Source organism: Paramisgurnus dabryanus, chromosome 8 (genome assembly GCF_030506205.2).
Source record: "Paramisgurnus dabryanus chromosome 8, PD_genome_1.1, whole genome shotgun sequence".
NCBI classification, from domain to species: Eukaryota; Metazoa; Chordata; class Actinopteri; order Cypriniformes; family Cobitidae; genus Paramisgurnus; species Paramisgurnus dabryanus.
The window spans coordinates 39,723,241-39,738,901 of record NC_133344.1 but is presented as its reverse complement, the minus strand read 5'-3'; the positions used below and the strand labels follow the sequence as shown (position 1 = coordinate 39,738,901).

The window sequence follows — 15,661 nt, the reverse complement described above, 5'->3', positions numbered from 1 at the left end:
ATATTACATGGCCCAACATTAGCAACACATATTACGTGTTTACTTCGTTTCAAAATCTAAGAAAGCTTCAAGTAAATACAACAGTAAAATACATATAACGTTAAACAAATCATCTGTACTTAGAGTTTCTTGAGTTTGATCATGAGAACAAATTTTACCGGTAACAGTTTAGCTGGCATTTGTATTTGTATTTATCTTAGCAACTTAGCAAGTTTGTAAACATGTCTAAACCAACATAGATAAAAAAAACGATAGTCTGCATAATTCAACATACACGTGTGTAAATATGGTACGTTGTTTATGAAATACAGTATTACAACACAAAACAATTAGCTTGCAAGCTTAGCTCTACACGCACATTACGTTAATCTCCGGTTACCGGTTACGTAATGTACAGTAAAAGGCAAATAATAAACGTGAATACTTACAGCCTGTGATCCAGAAGTGCACAGTAATCCAACTTTCAAGAGGAGACTTCACGCAAATCCAGCTTCGGTTCATGAGAAGCAGTTATTGTGAAAACTCCGTGAACAACTTCTGACTGGATTTTTCCGGAACCGTATTAAACATGATGTCCTCTGTGAAAGTCCATAAAGTGCTATTTTGCCCTCGCATCTAAAGAGACAGCGTCTACTCGAGAGATTTAATCGCTTAAACAATGAAACAAGAGTTTGCAAACAGAGTCAAAGCAGGGACTCACAACCTCCGCCATTTTAGCTCTCTTCTGACTCGGCGCTCCCCACCCTCGTCTTTGAGGGCGTACCCAAGCAAAGCAGAGAGGGCTGAACTATGATAATGTTGGTCTTATCTACGTCACCAATCCCAGGAAGTAAACTGTTGCCTACAATCCGAGTGTTTTTTGTAGTCCTCGAACGTTAGAGACGATAACTCGCGTCATCGTTTTCTTTGAGGTATGTACTTTTTGAATATCGTTAGCATGTACTAATGCACACTTACACACAAAAGGATGTTTAAAAACGTGTATCCCATAATAGGTGCTCTTTAAGATAAGTGTGGTTCAGCCTCCAATAGGGAATGTTAATGTACGTCACCGCAGTGTTGCATATGGGACGTGGGCGCCATGTTTAGAGGCACCGCCGACCGCTATGCCATTTAATTGTGGTCGTGTTAAGCTAAAACTATGTAAAATTGAAGAAGAACGGAAAAAATCGAGAAGTTGAAAGAAAAAGAGAAGGGACCCTATCGGGAGAAACTAAATGCTACTGCCAAAAAACTTTATTTGGACAAATAAACAACATAGATCCATATGATTTAGCAGCCCATGACTGGATTACGGATCCAGACGCACCACCTCCGCTCACATATCTGTTATTATTACCTTGTTTTTGCAGGACTTTATTTACACTTTGCAGGAGTTTAAGAGCTATAAATCCCTTCAAGCTTATAGTTAGATGACACTTCTTCTTTTGGAGTCTTATGACGGTTGGTAAACCAGCTATTTACTGACAATGTGTTAATACCTACTTATCTTAATGATTCTATAAAAGAATTTCTCAGTTGTATTCTGTGCGATGAATCAACACATGTTCATAAGATGGCACTTCTGTTTTGGCCAAGTTATTTAAACAAACAAAATGCTAAATATTTAGCTAACATTATGTTATTTAAAGAGTCACAAGCATTGGGTTTGAGCAGTTGCATTTAATAAAAAATATGTGTTACAATCGTCGAAATTGTCTAAATATTTATTTTTATAACTCATGTGGTTAGGGTGATCAGAAATGAATGAATGAATCAATCAATCAATCAATCAATAACTTACATTTACAAGTTAGTTTGACAGTGTTAGCATAAAAACAAGACAATTTAAGTGGTTCTCCTTTAATTAATCACAAATTACTGAATGACTGAATGCAGCGAACACACTCTCGCTGATGCAGGGATTTTTTTGAAAAGTAAACGTTTTTCTCCTGATTGCAGCAGGCAAACCACGCGATCCGGCGTCTTTTCGTCAGCTCCTGCACCGGCTTCCCTTGTTTTTTCCACGAATAAAAGCTGAAAAAACGTATTCCGTTGTTCAGTTTCCTCCCTGAACGATCGCGTGACCTGCTTGATCGAGCAGTACTGACCAAACATATCGAAGTTTATTAAAATCTCGACAGAAAATACAAAAACAACCTCCAACACATGAACTCAAATACAGCGGGATAGGACGCGATCCTGCAAATACGCCGGATTACCCATAATGCAACACCGTGTGACGTCAACTCCACATTCCCTATGAGGATGTGAATTAAAAAAATATATATATAAATAGTTTGAATTAGAGGTTAACCGATTTATCGGCCGGCCGATTTTTGGCATATTTTAAAAAATCGGCTTTGGGCGATTTTGCTGCAAAATTAGGCCGATTAATAGGCAGGCGCATCTGCGGGCACCTAAGCGTTGTTGTAGAACTTGTGACGCTGCCTCTTGCTGCAAGCAGATCACTCCTGTCCCGTGTGTGTGCAGCCATGCCTTGTTCACAAACAGCTTTAGTAAACGATGGCGAGATCGGCCGAATTAAGCAGCCAGTACAACAGCGCGACGGGTTTATGTCTCGCGGTGCACTGCCCGTGCAAAGATTACGCTCATTTCATGTGATTAATGAGTGATGATGAGTTTTGTTTGCGTGACAGAGAGAGCAGAGCCGCGCGCGCACGCTTTCTGTCTTTAAACTGTCTCCCTGCTTTTATTACTCAAAACAAAACTGACTCGATGGCGAATATCCACCGAGGAAATGTTTTTTGTGTTGTTACAGTAACACTTTGTTTACAGTTTTGCGCTGCTCAGCCTGGATTAGAACACAACGCGTCCGATTTGCGAACTGACTCCTTTGAACGGATCCGTTTGAATGAACGGTTGAAACAACAGATCTGTGCCAACACTAAACTCACAAGACGTCACTGTCAGCACAATCAGTCACGTATAGCGCCTCTGAAATGAGAATGTAAATGTGTTTAGAAAGATTTGCCCTAAATAACAGTCTCAACTAAAAAACATAGACATTTACTATGTTAACTTTATGATGAATAAATAATTTACCAGGTCTACCAAATAAGGATTTTATCCTACAAAGCAATAAAAGCCATGGTAAAAAACTGATCAAAGATGATGACAGCAGAGTGTCAGGTAATATCTGTGTCTGATAAATGCATGGTGCAGAGGAGGTTGTAAAACTCTTCAGAAAGACCAGTCATAATTTTTTAAAAATACTTTGACTTAAATAGTGACATTTTTACATTTAAACTATCTGCTTATGATGAGGACATTTTGATTTTTATGTACATATAGAAAATCTGCCAAACATATCGACCATCGGCTGCCCTGATTGCTAAAAATCGGCATCTGCCAGAGAAAAAGCCATATCGGTCGACCTCTAGTTTGAATACTATAATTCTCCGACATGACATTGTGTAAAATGTTTTTATTTTTAATTAAAGAACTACACAGATGCAGATGTCATCAGTTAATGTAATACATACCTTGTACTTTGATGTTCGCTTTAATGGCTGCAGGATCAGAAAAATCACCGACGTTTTCATATGAAATTTAAATAGGACTTAAAAGCGACCACCAATTTGTGTACCAAATGTGGAATAAATTTGATTTTTTTAGGAGGACTGGACAGAAATTTAAAAGGACCTAGTGATGCCACTGACAATAATTATGAAAGGATTAAAGAAAAAGTAAACCTAAATGCGTCCAATTGTTGGTAAGCCCAGACATTAAGTTGATAAATAGGCTACAGTACAATGACATAGGGAGAATATTACCCTCTTAAAAATGTCATTAAAGGGATAGTTCAGCCAAAAACGATATTAAACCCATGATTTACTCACCCCCAAGCTGTCCGAGTTGCATATGTCCATCGTTTTTCAGACAAACACATTTTCGGATATTTTAGAAAATATTTTAGATCTTTCTGTTGATTAAATGTAAAGTTACGGGGTCCAGCCATAGTCCACAACCTTCAAGTCCAAAAAAAGTGCGTCCATCCTTCACAAATTAAATCCAAACGGCTCCAGGATTATAAACAAAGGTCTTCTGAGGGTAATCCGTGCGGTGTTGTTGTAGAAATATCCATATTTAAAATTTTATTAACGTAATTAATTACCTTCCGGTAGCGCCGCCATCTTAGTCTCATCCGCATTCAGGATGAGTGCTTACGCAGCGTACAGAGGGTTCTCTGCTGCTGCTCTGTGCCCCCGCCCTCCGAATTTGTCATACGTCACTAAGAAAAGTGCGTACACTACGCTAATACTCTCTCCTGAGTCTAAGATGGCGGCGCTACCGGAAGGTAGTCAATTACGTTAATAAAATTTTAAATATGGATATTTCTACAACAACACCGCACGGATTACCCTCAGAAGACCTTTGTTTATCATCCTGGAGCCGTTTGGATTTAATTTGTGAAGGATGGACGCACTTTTTTTGGACTTGAAGGTTGTGGACTATGGCTGGACCCCATAACTTTACATTTAATCAACAGAAAGATCTAAAATATTTTCTAAAATATCCGAAAATGTGTTTGTCTGAAAAACGATGGACATATGCAACTCGGACACCTTGGGGGTGAGTAAATCATGGGTTTAATATCGTTTTTGGCCGAACTATCCCTTTAAAATGCATTCTCTTTCCCACTCTGAGTGCAAAATTATTATTCTCCATTTTTAAAGTTAATGTTAGCCAGTTTTTTCTTATTTAGCTTCACTGGAGCAGATGCAGACGATGCAATTTTATCTTTTTTTCAGTTAAAATGAAAGGCACGATAAACATTTGTTAAATGATAACATTTTAAAGCCAGGATGTTCAGAACATCACACAAAGAATGAACAAAAAAGCATTTTTAAAACTAAACCTAAAAATAAATGTGATCCTGCCGAAGTCCCGGCAAAGTTCAGCGATCTTATTTAATTTTGAGATTTAGCACGTCAAAATATTTATGATAAAAAACCGACAAATGACACATAATTTGTGTTTGGACTGTAAATGATAAAAAATAAACTTTATATATAATTCCTTATAACAAGAACAATACTGTAATGAATGATTTTTTAGACACATATACACTTTATTATTTTACACAGAAATAACTGCTTGCTTACTTTGACTTTGATCATCTCTATTTACTTCAGGTACAAAAACACCTGATGATTCCTATATCGTTTTTTTTAGGAATCTTTTGTCTATCATTTGAAAGTGAATACCGACCATAACATTAAATAAAAGACAATCGGTGTCAAATAGGTTCGGTGCAGATATTTGTCGTGTCATCGTTGAAATTTAAAGAAATGTCTTACCTGTTTTGTAGCTCAACTTTTGACAAGATAACCACCCTGTTTCAAATACATTTTAAAATGTATACCTGTTGATTTTTTTTTTTGTGATGTTTAGTTTGATGACAGGTAGAGCACATAGCACGTTCGGCTAAATTGCATGCGCCAGCACCATGGCCAGCACGCTACAGCGCAACATCGATACAAGGAAAAGCAATCCAAAATGTACAGACTTAAACTAGATAAGAATTTCCCTTAATAACGGATTTAAAAAAATAAGGTCAGAAGTAAAAAGATGCAGAACAAATGTGTGCACAATGCCTGAAGTTCAGGGGAACAAAACACAAGCCACAAAATAGTTAAATCAGATATCCCCAGTGATCTATAAATAAAATTAAAATAAAGAAATTGTTAAAATAACAAAAGTCTAACCAGAATTACCAGCTTTTTCTTTTTTTAACTACAGAAACAAAGAGACAACTGCTTTGCAATGATTTATTAAATGAATTTAGCTCTGCTAAGCAAGTACAAAATAAACATGCAGTTAATGGGCATTCACATGTTTAAATAGACATTTACTGCTGTTAATAATTTATCCACAAAATGTACTACATTAAAACGGGTTTGTCAGCATTATCTTTACTAAAATCAAAATATCTGAGTGAGCCCCCTAAGTAAAATTTGGACTTCTTATAATTCCTTATGGTGGGTCTCGGATCCCCCCAGCCCCCCTCAATTTGAGCGCCAGTTAGCAGTGCAAATGGTCATGGGTTTGAATCCAGGGAACACACATACTAATAAAAATCTATACATTGTAATGCACTGTGAGTCGCTTTGTGTTAAAAGCATCTTGCAAATACAATTGTACATGTGTGTGAATTTGGATATTGCTGAGTTAGCCTACATGCCATGATCAAAATAATGTCATGTTGGCATCTACTGTTGCCACACAATGACAAAAGTTATGCTGCAGAGAGAGTGACCATGTGTACACAAATATTTTGCAAACTCGCTCATTTTCATGTTACATGTTAATCGGAGAAATCACCTTCCGATTAACAACTTAATTTACTAAGTAGCTGTCAAATGTAACCCGTTGTAGAATCGCAGCTGTCCCGTTATGAATGAATGGCGTATGCAGACAGTGCGGAACTAGGCGTATACGTTATGCGATTTAAAGAGCAAAAAGGAGGGCTAAGATATTAAATCTCATAAAACTTGCAGTGTTATATACAAATAAAGCCTAGGAAAACAACATGTTTATGTGTGTTTGTGTGTGTCTTGTAACATGTTGGTAAAGTAAATATAAACTGTATATTGACAAGGCTTTTAAAAAATGTTCCTGCTAGTGTTTTGTATGGTGTGTTTTGGAAAACAGAGCTAATGTAGACTAAAATTGTTCCCAGTTCTTGCTGCCTAAAGATGACAAAATACAGATACTTACGGTAAATGCAAAAGCCCCTAATACCACAGTTACAGGGGTCATGACTTTAAATTTCTCTTAATATTTTGACATATTTTGATATCAATAATACATCCTGCAAGTTTCACAGCTTAAAATATCATCTTCATCAATAATGAAAGCATTCATCATTCTTTGGAAAAAATGGCTTTGTGTGACAATGTAAAAATGTTTTCATATAACCTGCCTCAGAGCAAGATGACAGCAAGTCATTAGGTGTGTTCGACTTCATGCGGCGCTGCGCAGACTGATCGGCTGCTGACTTGAAGCAGTGCATTCCGGTTAGTAATTCACTTCAGCTGGCCGGTGCAGCTTCTCCAGAGCGGCTGCACGGAGTTGTGATGACGACATAGCTTTACGTGATTGGTTGCCTCACTGATGACAACAATCACGTGTGTTTCAAGTTTAATCCAACCTTTAGTTCCACTAATAAACATTATAAATTCATGTTTTAAAACAAGAAAAAACACTTTAATATGCTTGAATATGTTATATTGTGTCGTGTAATAAAATAAAAATGAAAATAACAAACTCTATTGGTATTTTAATAAAATAGGCTTGTTTCGCGTTATTTTTGGGTATACAGTATAATCAGCAATTAAAATATTCGATATAAAATGTTTCTGGTTGCAACTTTTTATTAAAATGTTTGTTTTTATCAAATTCAGCATCTAATTCACTTCATTTGCGATTAAAAACAAGGAAACACGGCGCACACGTCACTACGGCAAGCAGCAGGTGTCCGACTTGACGGCTCCGTCTTCAGTTTCTCCCTCGACGATCGGTCTGCGCAGCGCCGGATGATCTCGAACACACCTATTGTATTGTTGGCCCCGCCCACTGGAGTTTAAGCAGAGCAGCGACATGAGTGGATCTAAAAGAGTAGTTGTTTACAATCATGATAAGATGTAATAACCGTAAGGTTGCAATGTCAAATAAATATTGTGCTGTTGCTGGCTGTGAACAGGGGCTTTAGGATGATTCTAACGGCCCATGCACTTTGGGGGCCCCCAGAAATAATTTTTATTAGTAACAGTACTAGCAGTAACGTAATAGGCAATAAAAATGTACTGACAATTACTCACCCAGTTTTAACCCTTGTGCATTGTTCCAATTCACTACACTATTGTGTTGTTAGTGGCCATTTAATTACACTCTAAAAACAAACGGTGCTATATAGCACCAAAAGTGGTTCTTTGCTCGTAATCATAGAAGAAGCATTTTTAGTGCCATATAGCACTGGTGACGCACATCGAATGCAATTTGAAAATGTATTTCAAAATATACAAAAAATGGCCACAAAATATATGTACTGAAATATTTTATTTGGTATTTTTTGGCCATTTCTTCTTTTTGAAATATATTTAAAAAAGAAATTTATTTTAAAGGATTTATATTCACGTCACATTGGAAGCAAATTTGGTAACACTTTATTTTACGGTGTCTTTGTTACACATGTTATGCAAAATTACATGCAACTAACCCTAAACCAAACCCTAATCCTAACCCCAACCCTATAGTAAGTACATGTTATTAATGATTATTACTTAGTACTTAAATGCATAATTACACTGTAACAGTGATACCGTAAAATAAAGTGTCCGAAAAATTTTATATGATACAAACTTGTAAACATAACAGGTTTGAAAAGATTAAAATTAAACTTAACTGCAGAATTAAACTTATAATTTTTTATTTTATACATACTTTATACATTTTATACAAACTTTTATATTTTGGTCAGGAAAATGTTTGATTTAATTTAATTACGCTTTACTTTCTACAAAATGCATTTAGCATATACTTTAAAAATATTTTTGGCCAAAGAAATGTTTCTTTTTTGCCATATGGGATTGCTTACGACCAAATATACATCTGTATGTTTTAGTCATACATATTTTATTCAAATTAAACCAGTGGCGAAGCTACGGGTGGGCCTGGCCGGGCCTGGGCCCGCCCACTTTGAGTTGTGGCCCATCCAATCAGAAGGCCATTTTCCAGACAAATGTGTAAATAATTTAACAAAAATAAATAATAGTACTACGAATAGACGTCTTATCACACTATAATTTCATGTATGTAATACAATTATAAATATAATTAAAATATAAAATATAAGTGCAAGTTTGCATGTTCAAGCAGTTTCGCAGTTTTCTTTTACCCTATTGGTGCACACGCTTGTCAACATGAAACGTTGAATATGATTCGTTAGTCATTGTTAGTTCCGCCTACGAGCGATTGAACTGAATTTGAAAATAGCAAGTCGCAAATCACCGCGTTTAACAGCCTTTCCACGATGACATCTGCTTATGCCTGTTTACTTTTGGAGACAGAGACTATACATCGCTCATGAAAATGTTGGATTACTGAGGACATCTTTTCAAACGTCGTCAAAATGAAACGAGCACTTATTACTTTGATAAGACGTCATGCTGTGTCAAAGACTGTTCTTCACCACATACTGTATAAAACATATAACGTTACGCTCATCGATGATAAATGCTCGTCTGAGAAATGTATTTCTGCTTTTCTTTGCGCGAAGGGACATATTATGATCAAAGATATTGGACTTTGTTATTATGATCGAGACTTTCTCCATCTTTAATCAGAAGCTCCGTCTCAGACTAATACAATAGGACATCTAAAGGTGAGTTCAGACATTTTCTTAATGTTAATAGTGGTGTCATTATTATTTACAGTTTATAGTCAGGAGTATTACTCCAGTCAACTATTTAAGGGGGCAGACTCTGTGTTGTGTCATAGGCTGTATGATTTACTGTTGTTGGAATAAAATGTACACTTAAATGACAACACATGCGATTTTGTATTGCGCCATGTTGTTTGATGGCCATTTTCTCATTAAATAACAATCTCTCAAACGAGTTCTTTAGTAAAATCAAATCACTAACGTTTGTTGAATCTGTCGTATCCTATGACGCTTTCACGTCATGCATTTTGCTAACGAGGAATGACAAATCATTGAACGGAACTATGTTCACGTAACGTAAATAACGTAAAAACTAATTCCTTTACTAATCCAGTTTATATTGAGTTCTGTGTTTTCAAGTGGATTAATAATTTGGTGTGGCACTGCCCATAGACTGTATAAAACAGGCACAGCCCCACCTGCCCATATACTGTAGACAAGCTACTGTTGGTTATTTATAAGTTGTTTTATAATTTTGGCTGCGTGCACACCAACGTTTTTAAACGCGGCCGAAAACGCCTGGAGGACGCCAAATACCAGCTGTTTTTTCAGCCTAGCGCTTTGGTTGCTGTGATACTTGAGCTGTGAGCCGGTTGGTTGTTGTGATATTTGTCCCGCCCTTCGTCCACTGTGATTAAACGGCCGTGTGAGAACTTACATTGTAGTGATGGGATTTATGGCTCTTTGAGGGGATCCGGATCTTGGCGATCCGTTCCTTTCAAAGAGCCGTTCAAAAGAACGGCTCTTTTGGCTCTTTAAAATATTTAGTCAGTTTTAAGAAGCCAGCTTAGGGGCATCTCAGTTTATCCTGGAAATAATCACTAGGAGGAATGATGAGGTGAGATTTGTAGTCTAATAATTAAGTTCAGATATCACACACCAATATCTGAGTTTAAATTATTCTGAAATATTGATTTTAACCTCATTTGTCATGTGTGGACTATATTCCATAGGGTTGCACAAAATCCCTCTGCTTAGACAGTGACATCACTGTTTTGGATTTACCTTTAGTACAAAATGTGTGTATGTGTAAAGCTACTTTGACTTATGTTATTCATACAATACCTACTCACAAATAAACATTAAAAAAAAATCCGGCTGCAATGAATTTCTGTGCAAAACCGCTTATACTACAAACTCTTCCACAAATTAGAATAAATAAAATGGAAATAAATGTCTACATACAGTCCACTATTAATACTATTATTACGGTAAACTTTGCAAATAGGACATCTGGGGCACACCGTTTTTTTTTTCCACTGGAGTTCTCACGTGAACGATGCGTGCACAACTATCGTCATGTGCACCCCTCCCCCTATAACTGTTCTGTCTCGCGGAGGAGCTAATTTGTGTGCATCTGTGTGAAACACGCATAGGAAAAAAGAACGACAGAAAGAACGGCTCCCCTCCAGCCGCGACTCGGCTCCCATCGTTCATGTTAATGAGCCGTTCAAAAGAATCGGTTCGTTCGCGAACGTCACAACTCTATTACATTGACGAGCTGAGCTTTTTCAATAAATGGACAGCTGCTGGCTGTTTGAAAAACGCCATGCTTCCATTGGGAAAAAAACATACGCCCACCACGGGCGTAAAAACTTTGTTGTGCACGCCCCCAGTTTATGTACATTCTATGCTTTGCCCACCCTGTTTTATAAAGGCCCACCCACTTAAACATTTCTGGCTTCGCCACTGAATTAAACCATGGGGACAGTGTGTGCAGTGCGTTTGGACGCAAATGACTATAATACCAAACGGCACAAATCTACCAAACAAAGACAAGCAGGTTTTTAATTTGTGTATGTTTGTGCTTTGTAACTTTTTAAAATCCTACAACAAAACAAACAAAAAACAAGTGTCTCTAGTGCACATTTCATCGAAAGATGCAGTGATATGTACCTGGAATGAAGTATTTTATGTTACGCAGAAATGTAGGCATGGGTACATATGGTAAGTGAGCCTGTTTTTTAATTTGTGCTATTCTTATTTTTATGTCTGTAATATTATTATTTGTCCATTTTCTTTTCTTAAACTTTGTATTCCTTAAAATGAACTATTCTTAATGTTTTCTTTACTATTTATATAACATAAAAATATCTTAAATCTGAAATAAAGTTTTATGGTCCATGTCCATTGAGAGGAGGAAAGTGTGCGCCATCATCACATTGTCTAGTCTCTGGTACCACTAGCAGCTGTTTATCTTTGGCCTGTCGATTAGCCACACAAAACAGCAGTCTGTTTTCCACAATGAAGTGAGGAGAACAAAGAGTACTTGTTTCCAGCTGTGATATAAACCTTTAATCATTTCTGTGTTCTTATGCCAAGGATCCTCGGGCAGGGATTATTTGGAAGATATCAGCGGAAACATTTACACTTAAAAACATTTAAGTTTTGAATTCCTGTAGTCAACAACCTCAGGATCACACAGGGCTTAGTCATTGTGTGCTAGGTGTTTGTCCGAAGCTAGTTGTCAAAAGACAGTCGATTAAAGAAGCTGCTTGAGCCCAAGATTTTGTGGCATGGTAGCTAACTATCCACCTCTCTAGGCCAGAAGTAGAAAACATGGGTAGTGAAGACGGTCTGAACCAAGATTGTAAACCCACTGTTCCCAGTGAACACCTGCAAACACCCGCATCTGCACCAGCCACTGTAATCCAATCTTCCACCTTTCACAGCTGGTTTGAGGCACAGACAAGAAAGATACTATTCAGTTTACCACAAAGTGTCAAGTTGATATTATAATTAATTTATCTTGTGTGTTAAGTTAATCCATGTGAGTGCTTGTTCCAGAGTTCAGCAAAAAAGGGAGTAGCACATTTCTTTCAAGTTCAATCCATTATACAGAGACATAAGATGGATGACACAACTGAGAAAAAACAGAAGACCAGACATGAGTGGGAGAAAGTGAGCGGGGGATCACCGTGGGCAAACCGAGCAGCATCCTCATGAGTGTTGTGCTGCCTCCTCTAAGGCTTATAGAGTCCTGAGAAAGTTTAAACAAACTCATGGGGAGAAAGAATTTTAGGTCAGTAGCTGCTGGGAGACAGAAGCGTGGAAACAGAGAGAGAGAGAGAGAGAGAGAGAGAAATAAAAAAAATGCCAGACATTCCAGAGGATGAATAACAGCAGCAGGGAGTTGTTCAGGAGTACATAACATAATTCATTTCTTAATAAATTAAATTATCTGTCATTATGTACTCACCTTCTTCAGCAAAATGAACAAGCTGTTTTTCTGTGCTATGACAATGGAAACATTTAACTCTTTCCCACCAGTGTTTTTTTTTTTAAAGTTTTTTAATATATAAACATACAATTTATCAATGAAAGAACAGACCCTCTGCTTAAAAAATCTTTCATCATATCTTCATTGGTTTTCTTATCACCTCTCAAATATAGATAGGTTTCTTTAAAAAAAAAAAAAATTTTTGAACAAAAAGCTGATATAATTGCATTTTTGATCAGATTCAGAGCAATGATCAAAACATACACAGAGTTTTTTGGGGGATCAGTGGATGCTTTAGTGTTTTATAAATTGGGTAAGAGCACCACCTGGTGGATGATAGCGGAAATATGGTTTACTGTAAAAACTCCTCATTAGCAGAGATTACTCTGCTAGATCCATATGTAGGGCTGGGTACCGAACGTCGATACTTTTATGGTATCGAATAAAAACTTCGATACTTTGAGTATCGAAAAATTCTTTATCTTTCGATGCCAAATTTCGATTCCAAAAGCGGCTGTGTCTGTGAGCCTGTACTTGCGTGTAAGGACCTAAACCGCCGGCGATTGGCTGTCTACCACCATGTGACGGGGAGGATTTCTGAAAATACTCGCAGTCCACCTCGCAGTCACCCAACACAAGTGTAGAAAGGATACAATATGAGAAGAAAGTCTTTGTGACAGTCTTACCAATAGAGTTAGCGCAAGCATGGCCGTGTTGTCTCCGTGAAAGGCACGTCAACCAAAACGGTGCTTCTCCTAAAGTGACGAGGGGTTTCAATTTAAAGCACATGCACAGCCTGTGTCTCTGCTTGATTTACTCGCGCCTGGTTCCGCATGGCAAGGCTTTGCGCGCGTGTCTCCCACAACAGTCTCGACAAGGTGTTTAAACTTGACCCACGCGTGCAGCTTGGGTCTCTCAATGCTTATGAAATACTCGCGCCTGTCTCTCCGCATCGCAAAGCCTTCATGCCCTCGTCTCGCAAAATGGACGATGCGTTTAAACCTATTTTTTACAGTCTATGGTTTAAACTTGACGCACACGAGCAGCCCAAAGCCTGGCTCGTTATTTAAAACAAACTAAAATTCCATTTAACTGGTTTGCTAATTTCACTTGAATGAAATGACATTGAACGCATTTTCTACTCATTTTAAAAATCCCAAATGTATTTAATATTTGGATAATTATGAAGTTGAGTATTGTTTACAAAAAACAAACATGCATTACAATCTTCCCAGTAAAACCCAGTCACCCATTTAAATATTTTAACTTTTTGTCAAAGTTGCAGCTATGATGAACCCACAAATACTGTTAGTCCAAGCTAAATACCATTTTACATTTCATAAAATAAAGCAGTGTAAATTATATTCTTGATTTCTTTATTTTTGTTTCCTTATTTTCATAAAAAAAACTGATAAGTGTGTCTGCTGGCGCACCCCTATCCAAAAAGCACAACCAGTTTTATTAATGTTACCCTGAGTTTTACCAGAATTTGTTTTAATTAAGGTAAAAAATAAAAGTTGTGTGTTTAATGTATTTTTGTTAATGTTTCAATGGATTTTAAAACATGGTATCGAAAAAAGTATCGTTAGGAACCAGCATCGAAACGGAGGTATCGAAATTGGCACCGGATCGAAAGATTTTAAACAAAACCCAGCCCTATCCATATGTGTGGTTGTTTATTCTGTAACGAGTGGTAAAGAAAACAGCATGAGATGGTTTTAAATGCAGATGTGTTTAATAAAACAAACATAAATCCATAGCATGGCATGGCTTAGTAAGACAAATAAAACACAATGCCTACACATTACAAACAACAATAACCAACAAAAGACAATGGAAACATGAGGGCTACATATACAGACAAAAACAACAGACAACATAGCAAGACATGAACATGGAACTAGAACTTCAAAATAAAAGACAAAAACATGACCAGACCAGACAAAACCCTTACACGTGGTGACATATTGAACAAGAAATTGAACATTTATATTTAGCAGACATTTTTAGTGACTTACAAAGATTAGGGAGGCAAGAGAAAAAAAGGTGTTTATAAAACAAGATTAAAGTTATATATACTCACCTAAAGGATTATTAGGAACACCTGTTCAATTTCTCATTAATGCAATTATCTTATCAACCAATCACATGGCAGTGGCTTCAATGCATTTAGGGGTGTGGTCCTGATCAAGACAATCTCCTGAATTCAAACTGAATGTCAGAATGGGAAAGAAAGCAATTTTGAGCGTGGCAAGGTTGTTGGTGCCAGACGGGCTGGTCTGAGTATTTCACAATCTTCTCAGTTACTGGGATTTTCATCCACAACCATTTCTAGGGTTTACAAAGAATGATGTGAAAATATAAAAACATCCAGCATGCGGCAGTCATGTGGGTGAAAATGCCTTGTTGATGCTAGAGGTCAGAGGAGAATGGGCCGACTGATTCAAGCTGATAGAAGAACAACTTTGACTGAAATAACCACTCATTACAACTGAGGTATGCAGCAAAGCATTTGTGAAACCACAACACGCACAACCTTGACACAGATGGGCTACAACAGCAGAAGACCCCACAGGGTACCACTCATCTCCACTATAAATAGGAAAAAGAGGCTAAAATTTGCACGAGCTCACCAAAATTGGACAGTTGAAGACTGTTGCCTGGTCTGATGAGTCTCGATTTCTGTTGAGACATTCAGATGGTAGAGTCAAAATTTGGCGTAAACAGAATGAGAACCTTGTTACCACTGTGCAGGCTGGTGGTGGTTGTGTAATGGTGTGGGGGATGTTTTCTTGACTTTAGGCCCCTTAGTGTCAATTTGGCATCATTTAAATGCCACTGCCTACCTGAGCATTGTTTCTGACCATGTCCATCCCTTTATGACAGCCATGTTCCCATCCTCTGATGGCTCCTTCCAGCAGGATAATGCACCATGTCACAAAGCTCGAATCATTTCAAATTGGTTTCTTGAACATGCAATGAGTTCACTGTAC

The 15,661-nt window shown here is 37.4% G+C and overlaps 1 long non-coding RNA gene across 2 annotated transcripts in view; it reads right to left on the bottom strand.

The window, feature by feature from the left end:
* The window catches only part of LOC135770551 (uncharacterized), a 78,036-nt gene extending 77,037 nt beyond the window's left edge, over positions 1-999 (bottom strand). For both annotated transcript variants that reach the window (XR_012337228.1, XR_012337229.1), the window contains exon 1: positions 429-999. This is a non-coding gene — a long non-coding RNA (uncharacterized lncRNA). The remainder of the gene's footprint in view (positions 1-428) is intronic.
* Positions 1,000-15,661: the final 14,662 nt, after the last annotated feature.